The sequence below is a fragment of the Mirounga angustirostris genome, unplaced genomic scaffold (assembly GCF_029215605.1).
Source record: "Mirounga angustirostris isolate CCGP_5_RB_7025 unplaced genomic scaffold, mMirAng1.0.hap1 SCAF_5, whole genome shotgun sequence".
NCBI classification, from domain to species: Eukaryota; Metazoa; Chordata; class Mammalia; order Carnivora; family Phocidae; genus Mirounga; species Mirounga angustirostris.
The window spans coordinates 33,097,124-33,111,264 of record NW_026991713.1 but is presented as its reverse complement, the minus strand read 5'-3'; the positions used below and the strand labels follow the sequence as shown (position 1 = coordinate 33,111,264).

Sequence of the window (14,141 nt, the reverse complement as noted above, 5' to 3'; positions counted from 1 at the left end):
GGCTTTGTCAACCAAAATTGTATAAAACTATGGAATTTTTATAATTACAGTAACTATAAAAGTACGATTACTCTAAGTGTTGATTTGAGACTGGAGTTAATGAAAAAGAGCTTACTGATTTGATAAGTATATTTTATCTTTGAAAACTCGATGCTCTCTTTAGCTGGTCTCAAGTTAAGATCCCGCAATGATACAGCTGGAACAAGTTACTTTACAGATGGAAAGTGAACTCAAGGAGATAATATGACTTGCCTATAAATGGTAAAGACAGAATTAAATTCAGATCATTAAGCACTGCAACAGGGAGGGGCACTGAGGGACCAGATAGTTCAGAATTCTAAGAATCCCAGCTCTGCTATTTAATAGTATGACACTAAGTTATTTTTCTCATTTGTAAAATTAAGATGCCAATATTTCACACTCTTGTGTTGAGGATTAAATAATAGATGTAGGTTCAAAAACAGAAAAGATAAGCATACAGAAATCTAAAATATTATCACCGTACAAGGGGGCCTTCGGTAAATTCTCTTCTTTCCTCCCCTGCCCTTTCTCCCCCTGCCTTCCCTCTCCCCCTTCTCCTTCCCCTTTACTATGTAACTTATCTTGCCTTCTATTAGTATCCTGTTTAATGTGCCACTATAAAGGTAGAATGTGTTAACTTCTTCTGCTGAAACACTTTCCAAAGTGGTAAGGAATTTGTTCTGAAAGCTGTCATAAAAATATTTGGACCAAAAAAAAAAATAGATATATATATATACACATATACATATATATATATACATATATATATACATATATATATATACATATATATATATATACATATGTATATATATATATGTATATGTATATGTATATATATATATGTATATGTATATATATATATGTATATCTCAAACATTTTTTACTTGGTTAGGTTTCCTTTCATTGTGATCTGAATGTGACCAAATCTTAAGTTCTTTCAAGCTAAGGTAGGAAAATAATAACAATAATAATTTGAAGCAAAATCATGTTGTGAAGTAATTCTCTCACTGACTTGATTGGTAGTGAACCCGTCAATTTTATGTTATATAAAGTTGTGGTACTCCTTTTTGTAATGCTGTATTTTATTTAACAGCAAAATGTGCATATATTTCCAGAGACGTATGCATTTTTTAAATACATAAACATAGTATCTATTTATACAGAAGTCCATTCAGAGTTATTCCAATGTAGCTCCAATGGGTTTATTATAAAGTGCAACAGTATTTTTATAGTTTCATACATACCATGAAGTTTCGAATTAAAAACTGGGAGTGGATAGGGGTCTCATTGTTGACTTTCATTAATATTCTAGTCCTGTTAAAACCAGATTTTAAAAATGCGACGGGCAATATCCAGCTCCATTATTTAATAGTCATTTTTGAGGCCAAAAACTCTATGAACACTATATAGCAGCCTGGTATACTTTAAAAAACAAACAAACAAACAAACAAAACACGGTCTTATTTTAGAAAGAAACAATAGCAAATGAGAAAATTCTCATTTAAGAGTTTGCACAAAGGCCTAAATAAATATTCAGGCATGTGCCTCTTTTGTTACCTCCATTTATCAGGACCATTGAAGAATTAAAGATCTAAGAGTTCAGGACTGTGGATGGTGCTAACAGATACTGGGCAAAATGGTCATTACTGGGGCCTGACCAGATACTCAACTTACTGCTGCTGGGAGTATTGGCAGATACCGACTCACGCCTACATCCTGCCATAGCGACTTGCCCTTGGCCAAACGAGAGCTTCTTTGCCTGGGAGCGCCATCATACCCACAAGCCTGCAAGCAAGACTAGTTGGCATGGGGGATATAAAGAGATCCAGAAAAACAGAGGCCAAGTGGTATCACTTGTCTCAAGGTGGGTCCGACTCCCAGGTGTAAGTTTTACTCCAGAGCTCCCAGTGGGATCAAGCTGAAGCTAAGCTCCACTTGAAATCATATCCTTGCTTAGCATTCTTCCCCTGTCCTAGCCTGCTTTCCCCATTTTTTCATGAGACCACTTTCCTAATAAATCACTTTCTCAAGAATCCCTGTCTTTGTTTCTAGGGAACCTGACCCAAAACAGTGAGTACCAGGAATCATTCCAAGAAGCAGACTCTAAAGATGGGATTCTGGAAGTGAATCAGAGGCTGGCCAGATGGTAATGAGAACTCTCTCACTGATGGTAGGTGGAGTATCAGTAATGGCAAGCCTGCTATAATAATACAACTGATAAGACTTTCATTTGTGGTGAAGTTGGAGAAGACACAAAGTAAAAAAAGGATGCACTAACTTGTGCAATGTCTTTGATATTTAATAGGTATGAAAGAAATAATCACTAAAAGGATTGTGTTATTGGGGGATTTTGCTCAACAGAAATGAAATGACAGATTCAGATTTATCAATGAACAATTTAAAGCAAATTTGGAGTGTCAAAGAACCTCCTTCAGTGCGTTGAAGGAAATCTCCTGAAGTCAAAGGGCAGAAAGGGTGAAGAATTTGTATAGTGGCAGAACTTCATTCTCACTCTTGGCAGGAAGTCTCCCATGCCAAAATCAGAGCCCTGATAGAGAAGGATTGTGATCCTGCAAATTGGGTTGGGTAGATACACTTGAGATACCCCAAATGCTTCTGAATCTCACTGCCTATGGAAGTGTCTAATTTTCCTTATTGGAAATATACTGCTGCCCCTTGCTTTTCATTCATGCAGAGGCCTCAAAAGTAACATGTGTTTCATAAGCCAATGCTTGCCTATAGGATCTGTCCTAAGCTCCCTTTTGACCCTCAAGCCCATAACCAAGCTAAAAACTCATTAAGGTCTAACTGTGAAAATGCTGAGCCTGCTGAAGGGATATTAGGCCAAAGGGGCTGCAGGATCTGGTTAACAGTGTATAGGAAGGAACTGGAGAATATGCTAGAAGTCACCCCTAAAGGGGCTGGATCAAGGGAAGATGGAAACATATAAAGCTGGATAAGAACATTTATCATTATGTGGGAGACTCTTGTACTTGAGAACTAACATCCTGGCAAGGCCCCAAGAGTTGCCTCTCATCTGCTGTGAGGATGGTTCTTGCAAGCATGGAAAAAGTGATGGCTCCCACAAATGAAGTACAGATGCCAGAACTGCCTGGGCAGATTAGGAAGTAAAAAAATAAAGGCTCAGAGGAAGGAACATGCTAGAATGGATCTGTTCTATATGACCAGAAAACCCACCAGATGCACCATTCCTCCTCATGGTGCAGAGGAAGACATGTGTTTCTCAAGGAAGTAAGGACGATTCTGGTGAGGGGACAGGATGTTCTAGAATCCTTGAGAAGCTCAGTGTCTATTGTTATCTACAATCTGAGGCTGATGGCAGAAGGTGCTGTTACTATATCTAGGCTCATAGGTAGCAATGAGGATGAGAGGATCCAGGAAAAATAGAGGCCAGGTGGTGCCTCTTAAATGTCAGGAAAAAAATAAACTGGGTGAAAGTCTCATAATAGTCAGCAGGTTTGGAGTGGTTGCCAGAGGGGCCCCTGTGATGTCCATATACAGCATACAGACAGCATGTTCCTAGGGAAAGACTAATGAACTGCCACAACGTGTTACTTAAACTACATCATCAAAGGAGACTCAAGAATGAGTGAGCAGAAACCTGAGGTAGACCTCATAATAAAAATATCATGACCCCATGTCTGGTTTCCACCTACATCCGTTCTCAGACACAATTCTCAGAATCTGTCAACCCAACAAGAACTCTGAAACAAATAACAGTGTGTGGAGACCTCCCCATCCTCCCCCAGATGGCTCCCAGCCATTTACTCAGACCACCAGATACCAGGAAAGGAGAAATGCCTATTCTGAGGATGATTTGGCACAAGTCCTGATGTGATTATGTACTGAGGGTGTCCAAGGAACGATTATAACCTCCCTTGTTAGATAAGGGATGTGTAGAGGCACATATAATTGAAGTCCTGGACCAATATCATGTCACAGTGGGTCCAATAGTTCCCTAGAACTACCTGGTAGTCATTTCCCCAATTGCCAGAAGATAATTACAGTGGACATAGTTTATGGTTGGGATAACTCTCACATTGGTTTTTTGCCCTCTAGAGGACCAGTAAAGGCCAAGTGCAAACTCCTGAATCTGCAACCTCGGGCCAAAATGGCAAATCAAAAACAAGATTGCATCCCAGCAGGAATGGCATGGATTAGGGTTACCCTCAGAATCACGAAGAATGCAAGGGTGGCAGTCCTCATCATAACTCTCATTTAATTCACCAGTTAGGTCCCTGGAAGAACTGTTTGGATTGTGGCAGGTAAGAGCGGACGATCACAAGCCCAATCAAGGAGTAGTTTCAACTGCAGCTTCAGTGGTGGGTGTGCTATCTGTATTAAAGCACATTCAGAGTCTCTGGCACATGTCATAAGGTTATTGATCTGGCAAACGTGTTCTTTTTAATCCTCACCAGAAGGGACAATCAGAAATCCAATCCAATCACTTGGATTGGGCAACGTATATATTCAGTCTTGCCTTTGTGCCATGTAAATTCACCTAATTTCTGCCACAACACAGTCTAAAGGGACACTGGTGATCTGTATATTCCCTCGAATATTAGATTTATTGCACCTGATGAGCAAGAGGTCACAAGTACTCTGGATGCCTTGGAAACACATGCATTCCAGAGAGTGAGAGATAAAATTTTGAAAGACCCAAGTATCCACTATGTTGATAAAATTCTTAGAGTTCAGTGATCTGAAACATTCTAGGACCTCTTTTCTAAATTAAAAGGTGAATTATGGAACCTTGGGTCCTCTGCCTATATAAGAGATGTAGAGGGACTGGTAGGACTATTCAGCTCTGGAGTAAGCATACTGCTCTGACCTATGTGTCTGGTGTTGGGGAAAGCTAGTAGATGTGTGTGGGGCCCAGAACAACAGAGGGGTTTGATAGCAGGCCCAGAATGTTGTACAGCAGCTCGGCTATGTGGGCCATACAACGAGGCAGAGCTCATGATATTAGAAGTATCTGTTATAGACATTGCCAACTGAAACCTCTGGCAAACTCCACTAGGAAAATGCATTGTGCACCCCTAGGTTTTTGGAGAAAGGTGGCTGAGGGAAGTCATTGAAAAGACACGGCCACCAGGAGACCTGGGAGCTGGGCTCCTCCCTGTCCTTGCAATGTGGGTTCTGTTTCCTCTCCCTCCCCCAGAGGCGCCTCCAAAGACAGAGCCTTGAAATAGTTTTGTGGTATTGAGAACACCTGCAGGGTATGTGTGAGAGAACCCAGTTAAAGCCTCTGCATAAACTGAAAATTTGGTCGGTAGGTGGGTGAGGGAGTTCACTCATCTTGCTGCTGTCCCAAGACAAGCCCTCTCGGTAAGTTCCCTCTGCTTCGTAAAACTGCCACCTCCCAACCTGGCCTGCCTCTTTCTTTGGTTTCTCCCTGCTCTCTGAATATGGGGTTGGGTTTCAGATTATACTCGGGAAGCTCCCAAGGAGGTTGCAAACCAACAATTCGTGAGCCGAACGAATCAGCGGTGGATGAAATTCTGGGTTGACCATCGACCTCTCTGTGTGGAGGGGTGGCCCATACAAGCCTCTTTTTTTTTTTTTAAGATTTATTTATTTACTTTAGAGGGGGGGGAGGGGCAGAGGGAAAGGGAGAGAGACTCTTAAGCAGACTTTGTGCTGAGTGAACATGGAGCCCGACGCAGCGCTGATCCCAAGACCCTGAGATCAGGACCTGAGCAGAAACCAAGAGTTGGTGGCTCAACCAACTGTGCCCCCCAAGTGTTCCCCATACAAGCCTCTTAAGTAAATTCCCTAGCCTTGGGAAAAGGACATCCACAGGGCAAATCCCGGGTTGGCCAGCTACCTATATGTGGGTAAGGGTGGCTCGTACGTCAGATGCTTGTAGATTGCTACATGAGTATAGGGACACCCTGTAAATGCTGGCTGCGTCAAGGGACTTGTTTGGGAAACTGCACACTGTGGCAAAGAAGGGAAATGCATGGTGGCTGCCGTGGGCTGGCCTCTACTCTGGCCACCAATGCCCAACTAGAAGCTGAAGCTCTAGTTAGAAAGTCAGAAAATCTGAGGTTGGAGAAGCACATGAGAGTGTCCACTACTCTGCTAGTTTCAGGGCTGGCAGACAAGGTGGGAAAACAGGATAATTAGTTAGAGTCCTTAGCACGCTGTTTGCTAGGAGGGCGCAGGCTACCTCCAGTTAAGGCTTGTGACAAAGCCCGATTAGGATGCTAGTGGGTGGAATCCCTGGGCAAGTGAAGAGGATAAAGAAGAAGATGTTATAGTAATTGATGAAAAAATAGACAAAATGTCCCATGCTTCCTGACCCCTCATACAAACAAAAACTTTGAATAGGAATTACCCCTAACTTCCAGTAGAAAACTTGCATTCTTGCTCTGTCCCTTAAAGTGGTAGATCTTCTCCTGTCTTTGAAATGGAAACACCCCAGGAGATAATCAAAACATTGGCAGCAGAGATGGTAGGGAAAAAAAGGAGGGTGCTTGTGGAGAGGCTTTTTAAAATACAGACTACTATAGACGTTTCCCTCGTCAACTGCATTACAATGAACTCTCATCAGACCTTTAACCATGGCCATTTTGCAGTCTTTTGTCATCTGCAGAAGGTTACTGTTTTACTCTGATGCCTTGGCAAAAAAATGTTCCTGCAAAAGTGCTTCCTCCTAAGGGGATTCGTGAAAAGAATTTGACAAGTACAGGTTTCTGAGAACTAAGATCAATTTGCCTTCCTGCGGGAGGGACAATAGGGAACTTTTCAGGTGCTCCCCCAAGCTACCTGCATAGCCCAGCAGTATGTCTAGGCTGGTAGCTGGGGGTCCTGTCTTTGTCCCCCTTCTGCAAGTCAGTAACAGGGGCCCATTACATGGATGATATAATGTTAACATGTGAAGATTTGCCTCTGCATTGGGATACCTACAAGCTTTCTGGAGCATCTGCGAAGGAAAGGATGGACAATGAACCCAGAGAAAATTTAAGGCTTAGGCACTGCTGTAAGGTTTTGGGTGTCATCTGGTCGAGTAAGACTCATGTTGTCCCTAAAGCTATGATTGATGATAAGGTGTAGGACTATTCAACCCATAAGGATGTGAAAGAGGTGCACATCTTTCTAGGGATTTAGGGGTTTTGAAGGACTTTTATCCACCTGGCATAGTGCTTCTATCCCTAATGCTCCTTCGTAAAGAATGGGCTCATGTGGGACAGAGGATCAGAGCAGGAAGCTATCTTTGAGAAGCAAAAATACAAGGGAAGCAGACTAAAACTCTGGGTATCTTCAAGCAAGGCTACTGATTCAGGGAGACTGGGTCCCAGGACCCAGAGGGGATTCCTGCAGGATGGGCCAAGAGGGTCCTTGACTTCCCACAGGATAGAAATCAAATGTCAGCCAAAGAAAAGGAAAGCAGAGTTCATTGGAGAGCGTGAATGACAGAGTACAGCAGATAGAGTCTCTGGAATACTCGGACAGGAGTGTGAATCTCATCACTGCTTGGAGTTAGAAGTTTGTATTAGAAAAGGGTCTAGGGTCTGTGTTCCTTTAGGAATCCAGGGTAGGGTCCAATCAAAGGTGAGAGTCAGGTGAACAATGGATGTTATTCCATAAGTCACTGAAGGTAGGCGGTATTGATGCCAGTATCAGTCAAAGGTTTGTTCCAAACTAATGTCCTAGAACATGTTTGGGATCCTGTTATCAGGTGTTTGGGTCCTAGGACAAAACTCAGGAATGATTAGATTTCTCGCTTCCCCCTTTAAGTGGGAATCTAGCTTCCTTAGCTTATTCAGAAATGGGGCCTAGCAGAGACGCAGCAGAGATGGAGGCTTTCTAAATGGAGTCCCTTCAGCTTCCCTATCCAACCCCTAAGAATGTAAAAGAGGGATTTGGGAAGACTTTTATTCCTGACCTGGCATACCGCTCCTGCCCCCTTATGTTGCCTGCTAAAGAAAGAGCACTTGGGGGGACTGGGAATCAGAGCCCCAAGCTGAACTTGAGAAGCAAAAACACTAGTGAAATTCTGGGCATCTCCTAAGCAGAACTACCACTTGAGGTGGATGTGTCTGTGACTCGGGAATGTATGGATCAGGCACTGTGGCAGGGACAACCAAAGGGAAGAATGCCTCTAGGATTTTGAGCCAAGCTCTGGAAGGTGGCAGAAACCTGATATACTGCCCCCCACCCCCAGAGCAACGGCTCCTAGCTGTGAACATAGCCCTCCTGCCGGTAAAGCCTCTCACACAGCAGCCAGTGGGATAAACTCAGAGCAATTGGGCTGGTGATTACTCATGAGCCTTGGCCACTAACCTTTGTACTGACAGGCTGTTCTAAAGAGATTAACACTATGGCTTGCACAATGGGAAGCCAAGGGGTGGATGATCATAAATAAGCCTTCCTTGGGACAGGATATGTGAAAATATATTTGGGTCCGTCTTTAAGAGCCTGAGACAGTCCTTATTGTTTTTCATGCCCAGCTCCTAATCCACTGACAACCCCTGGCAATCAAGAATCTGAGGCCCTAGCTTGGGTACAAGCTTTAGCAACTGAACCTTCGGTAGATACAGCAGATTGAGTACATAAAAAAGAATGGCTAGCACAGTGCCTGGGGAAGCTGGCATATTGTCAGATTGCCCTTCAAGTACAATGACTTGGTCAACGCAGTAGCATGTCCTGTGTGTTCTGAACAATGACCAAGGCAACTGTCAGAGGAGTCTGGGGCCATCCACCAGAGTTCTCAACCAGTAAGAGAGTGGCACATTGATTATATTGGTCCTTTCCATCTGAATGAGTGTTCTAAGTATGCCTTGGTTTGTTGGATGGTGCTGCATCTGGCCTAATCCAAGCTTTCTATTGTCGCCGTACAACCCAAGCTGCAACCATTAAGGGATTAGAGAAATGGGTACCATGTACAGATACCCTTGTTGAAGAGACAGTGATTGGGGGTCACGTTTCAAAGGTCATGATGTGCACTGGGCAAAAGAACATGACATGACAGTGAATGAAGGTCCAATCTACCCTATCACCCACAAGAGGCAGGGTTGGTAGAAAGGAAAAATGGAATGTTAAAGCAACAGATAAAATTGTTAGCAGATAAAACCACCTTGGCTGGGTAGACTAAAGTACCATCCCAGGCTTTAATACATTTGTTGCTGTTGTTGTTGTTGTTTTAACTGTGATTATCTTTTTTTTAGTTTATTTTTTAAATTCCAGTATAATTAACATATAATGTTATATTAATTTCAAGTATACAATCTAGTGATTCAACAATTCTGTACATGACTCAGTGCTCATCACAAGTGTACTCCTAATCCCTTTCATCTATTTCACCCAGGCTTTAATACATGTAAATGACCAACCGGTAGTGTCTGTTGCCCCATATGCTAGATGGGGAACCCCTGCTGACGTACCCACCACCATAAATGTATGGAAGTTGTGGGAAACAGCCATTGCCCCAACTCTTACCATGGATCAACATGCTAAGCTGCTGAGAACACCATGCCCCATCATGCCTGGGAAAAGATAGCTCCTGGAATTTACAATAGGATGTCCCACTGAGCTGGGTGAGTTACTTCATACTCCTGGGTCAGGAGGAACTACTCAATCTCCACTGGGATCCCATGATCTTGTTGCAAGTTGGGCCTGCTAAAATACGCTATACCTGGAATGGAACACATACCATTGAAAGAGGGGAGAAGGTGCGGGTCCTGATCGGGGATATCTTGCCCCAAGGCATTCCCTTGCACTTGAAAGTGCTGCCTCCTTCAGCCAACATGTATGGTATGTACAACCAGGTCATGTTCCTAAAGCTGTATCCTCTTTTTCCTCAAGGCCACAAGGGCACATACTGTTTTTCCACTGGCATGCTCATTTGGCCACTATCTTTGTTCCCTCCATTGGCTCTAAGGATGTAATAACACATACAAAAGCCCTTCCTGATTTACTCAGCAAGCCTTCAGTGAGAACCAACAAAGCCTGTCCTCACTAAACACTGAAATGTCTCTGAGAATAGCTGTCCTCTGAAATAGGATGGCCTTAGACATTATTATTGCCTCACGAGGAGGCACCTACGCTGTTTTCCAAACAGAGTATGTGTTCATACTTGATGAGTCTACTAATGCATCATCCTTATTAAATCACGTAGGGACACAAGTGAACACTCGGAATGATCTGATGCCCAGCTTAAGGGACTTGATAATCGGTGGTTCAGATCATGGGCTCTTGAAGAAAAAGTTGTCACTGATTTTGGAATCATTGTCTTAACCTGTGTTCTTTCTTATATGTGTCTATATTGTTGCTGTGACCTCTGTCTCTAATGGAGCTAGTAGCCACAAAAGGAGCCACCTCCATGCTAGTGAAACCCCTTGCTGACTGGGAGGGCCCTGCAGGAGAGAGGGGAGTGTGAGATTGTAAGAGCCGGTCACAAGTGGTAGAATGTTGGGGGAGGTCATCAAAATACATGTCTACCTGTTGACTTAGGAGCTGGGCCTGGGCAATCAGAGGCTTGTCACTCCCTCCCCTATCCTTGCAATGTGGATTCCGCTTGCCTTTCTCCCTCCCAGAAGCTCCTCCAAGGACATAGGCTAGAGAGTGTGATGTGATATTGAGAACACCTACCTGCACAGTATGTGTGGCTGATCCCAGATAAGACCTCTACATAAACTTGTAAGATTTGGTGGGCACATTCAAGGATCCACTTGTCTTGCTGATGCCCAAGACAAGCCTCATATGTAAGTTCCCTTTCCTTATGAAAACTGCCACCTACCAGCCTGGAATGGGCCGCCTTGTTCTCTCTCTGCCCTCTGAGTACAGGGGCCAGTTATAGATTACACCTGGGAAGCTCCCAAGAGGGTTGCAAACCCACAAAGTCCAGGCCGAACACACAAGGGAAATATGCGTCATCCAATAGCAGCCCCTTACATGCGACGAGGTCCTGAGAGAGACAAAGCATGTAACCATGGGTTAGCAATCGACTATATGGCCATTACTGCTCATTATAGGTTGGACATTTTAAGATCCACCAAGTCAAAAGACATAAGCATCAGTGAACTGTCATAAACCTTGTAAAGTAGATGTGGCGTATCTGGGATCAAACTCTAGAAAATTTAGAGGGAACAAAACTTCACAAGGAATTCACAGCACTCACCATAGTACCATAGCACTGTGAATTGTGTAAGACTGATGAATCACAGACCTGTACCCCTGAGACAAATAATACATTGTATGTTAATAAAAAATTTTTAAAAAGAGCTATGGTAAAAACCTCAATAGAAAATTAAAACAGAATACAAAAATATATGAGTCATATGAGAAAAGATAGGAAAGGGAAGATGAAAAACAGAGAACAAATAAAATGGCGATTTAAGTACAAAAACAGACAAACAAAAACTTCACAAGGAAGTAACCCAGACTCTCCTATCGCCTACCACTAATGACTATTACATGGTGTCGTGTCCCTGACAGGCACATATTGGTCCAAGAATCAAGGGTTGGTGTTCCAGCTCATGATTATGTCCAGTTACCCATTTCTAATTTGGGGAATTTATGCTTTCCATTCGTGCTTAGGTATCTTTGGGCCAAGAAGTTCTATTCCCAGAGGCCATAATGCTTCCAACATGCAACATAGTTAAGATTGCAACTAAATTTAAAGTTCTTGACAAACCGTAAGAGACTTTTTTTTTTTAAGATTTTATTTATTTATTTGAGAGAGAGAGAGCACAAACAGAGGGGAGAAGCAGAGGGAGACGGAGAGAGAGAGGGAGAAGCAGGCTCCCCGCTGAGCAGGGAGTCCCATATAGGACTCGATCCCAGGGTCCTGGGATCATAACCTCAGCGGAAGGCAGACACTTAACCAACTGAGCCACCCAGGTGCTCCACCTCGAGAGACTCTTAATCATAGGAAACAAACTGAGGGTTACTGGAGCGGAGTGTGGGGGGGTAACTGGGTGATGGACACCAAGGAGGGCACATGATGAATGAGTACTGGGTCTTATATAAGACTGATGGGTCACTGAACTCTACTTCTGAAACTAATAATACATTATACATTAATTAATTGAATTAAATAAAAAATAAAATAAAAGATAAAAGCTGGAAAAAAATAAATTTAAAGTTCTGTGTAACTCTGGTAACTTTGGGTTCTTTGTGCCAGTACACCAGCAGGCAAAGTTATGATCCTGCCAGAGATAACTGACTCCATTTTATTAAACAGTGGGGATGCATCTACTTAATGAATGTGTTCCATCGATATCCTAGGGCATCTCTTTTTGCTCACTTGTCCAGCGTATTTTCAGCAACCTGGAACTGACAAGAGTATAGTGATCACCTAGTCTAGTAAATGTGGTGATCACTATACTCTTGTCAGTTCCAGGTTGCTGTAGATGTGGTGACCAAAAGGGGAAGGAGTATTTATAATAGAAGGTGGAAGAAGTAGATGAAAATCAGTAACCCGTCTGGGGGGCTGTAGATGACAATGAAATGGAAAATTAATCCATACATTTAACATTTGGATACCAAATCTCATTTATTGGTAGTTGAAAATAAATTAAGAATATGGAGTTATGTTTGCATAAAGCAGAAATAGATATATTTCAAATATCTCTTTGTCATTTCTCATTTGAGTCTATATAGATATATTATGTGGTCCCTATCCAGATTAGTTGCTTCCACTTTGACTTAATTGTCACGGTTTTAAACTGTGTCTCTTCAGGTAATTAATCATAATGGTTATTTGTTCATTTAGTGACTAAGGTAAACTCTGTAGTTGCATCTGTTGATATTATAAAATAAACTTCTGGATTTTATTTATTCACTATCCTATTTCACTACTAAACTCTAGTAATTATAGTTCAATAATCTGAAGTTAAATGTAATGAGAATATATTTTGTGGAAATTATAATTTAATAGAAAAAATACTGAGAACCTTATTACTAAAATAAGGGCCTCGTTATCTTAAACAGTGATAACTAGAACCAATTTATTTATTTATTTTTTTCCTGAGACAAGACATGGACATTTGAACATTTCCTTTTCTTGATATGAACATAATTTAATGTGGACGTATAGTTTGTATGTCATTCCTTCATGTAAGGAATTTGTCTTTCATTTAAAATTTCAAAGGGAATTTCTAGAGAGAATATAATTAAAATAATGGCAATCATTCCAATCAAAAAGTATGTTGGTTTTGATTATCTACATTTGAGTCCCTACATCTAAAGAGACTCAATTCTCTAATTTTATGTGAAACACAATGGTAAATTCTCTAGGAAGAATAGGGAATAATGAGGTAGAATGCTATGATGCTATTTATTTTCAAGAGTGCCCCATCTTCCCTATCCATAACCCAGAACTGCATCCTCTGGACTCCCTTCAATGATTGGCTTCCTGTTGGATTTAGCTGATGAAAGCTAAAAATAACAATAATATTTTAAAATAAAGATTTGGTTCCTAGAATAATTCTGCTGTGGTCAGAGAGTAAATTTTGGATTACTTCAGTCCTTTGAATTTGTTGAGATTTGATTTGTTTTCAAATCTCGACTGCCAATTAAGATAAATGGTCCATATTCCATAGGCATTTGAAAAGAATGTTCTGCATTTGTTAATGGGCAGTCTTATTAATTTAATCATGGGCCAAAAGAGACAAGAAGGGATTTTCTAGCCATCGATGTAAAGTGTTGTAACCTTACCAAGTGATATTGAGAGTAATGTTTGGAGCTTTTGTCTGTATTTCTAGAAACACATTAACAAGTTAGAAAATATGCAGGAAGGAGGATGGTATATGAAGCTCTACAAAACTGTGTACTTTCTCTTCTATACATATGTCATGACACTTAAGTGTTTGTTTCCCTTATGTGTTTTTTTATTGTCTTTTATATGTGTGAATAATATAATTGTATAGCTCTTTTGAGGTTTTCACAAATACTATTGGCTGAATAACAGAGTGACAGTATTATATATCTAGATACATTTTTACCTTCTAAAAAACATATACTTCAGAAATTAGATTATAAATTCCAAAATATTTGCATTACCATTTTTAAAATTTATATCTACCCAATCATTTCAACTAAAAAATGCATACTTTACTATATTTTTATATTTTTCTTTGATATACAGC

The 14,141-nt window shown here is 41.4% G+C and overlaps 1 long non-coding RNA gene across 1 annotated transcript in view; it reads left to right on the top strand.

Annotated features, from left to right (window-relative positions):
• Positions 1-14,141, top strand: part of LOC123838110 (uncharacterized) — a 270,249-nt gene that overhangs the window by 14,555 nt on the left and 241,553 nt on the right. The window contains exon 2 of the long non-coding RNA XR_006789434.2: positions 2,077-2,194. This is a non-coding gene — a long non-coding RNA (uncharacterized LOC123838110). The remainder of the gene's footprint in view (positions 1-2,076; positions 2,195-14,141) is intronic.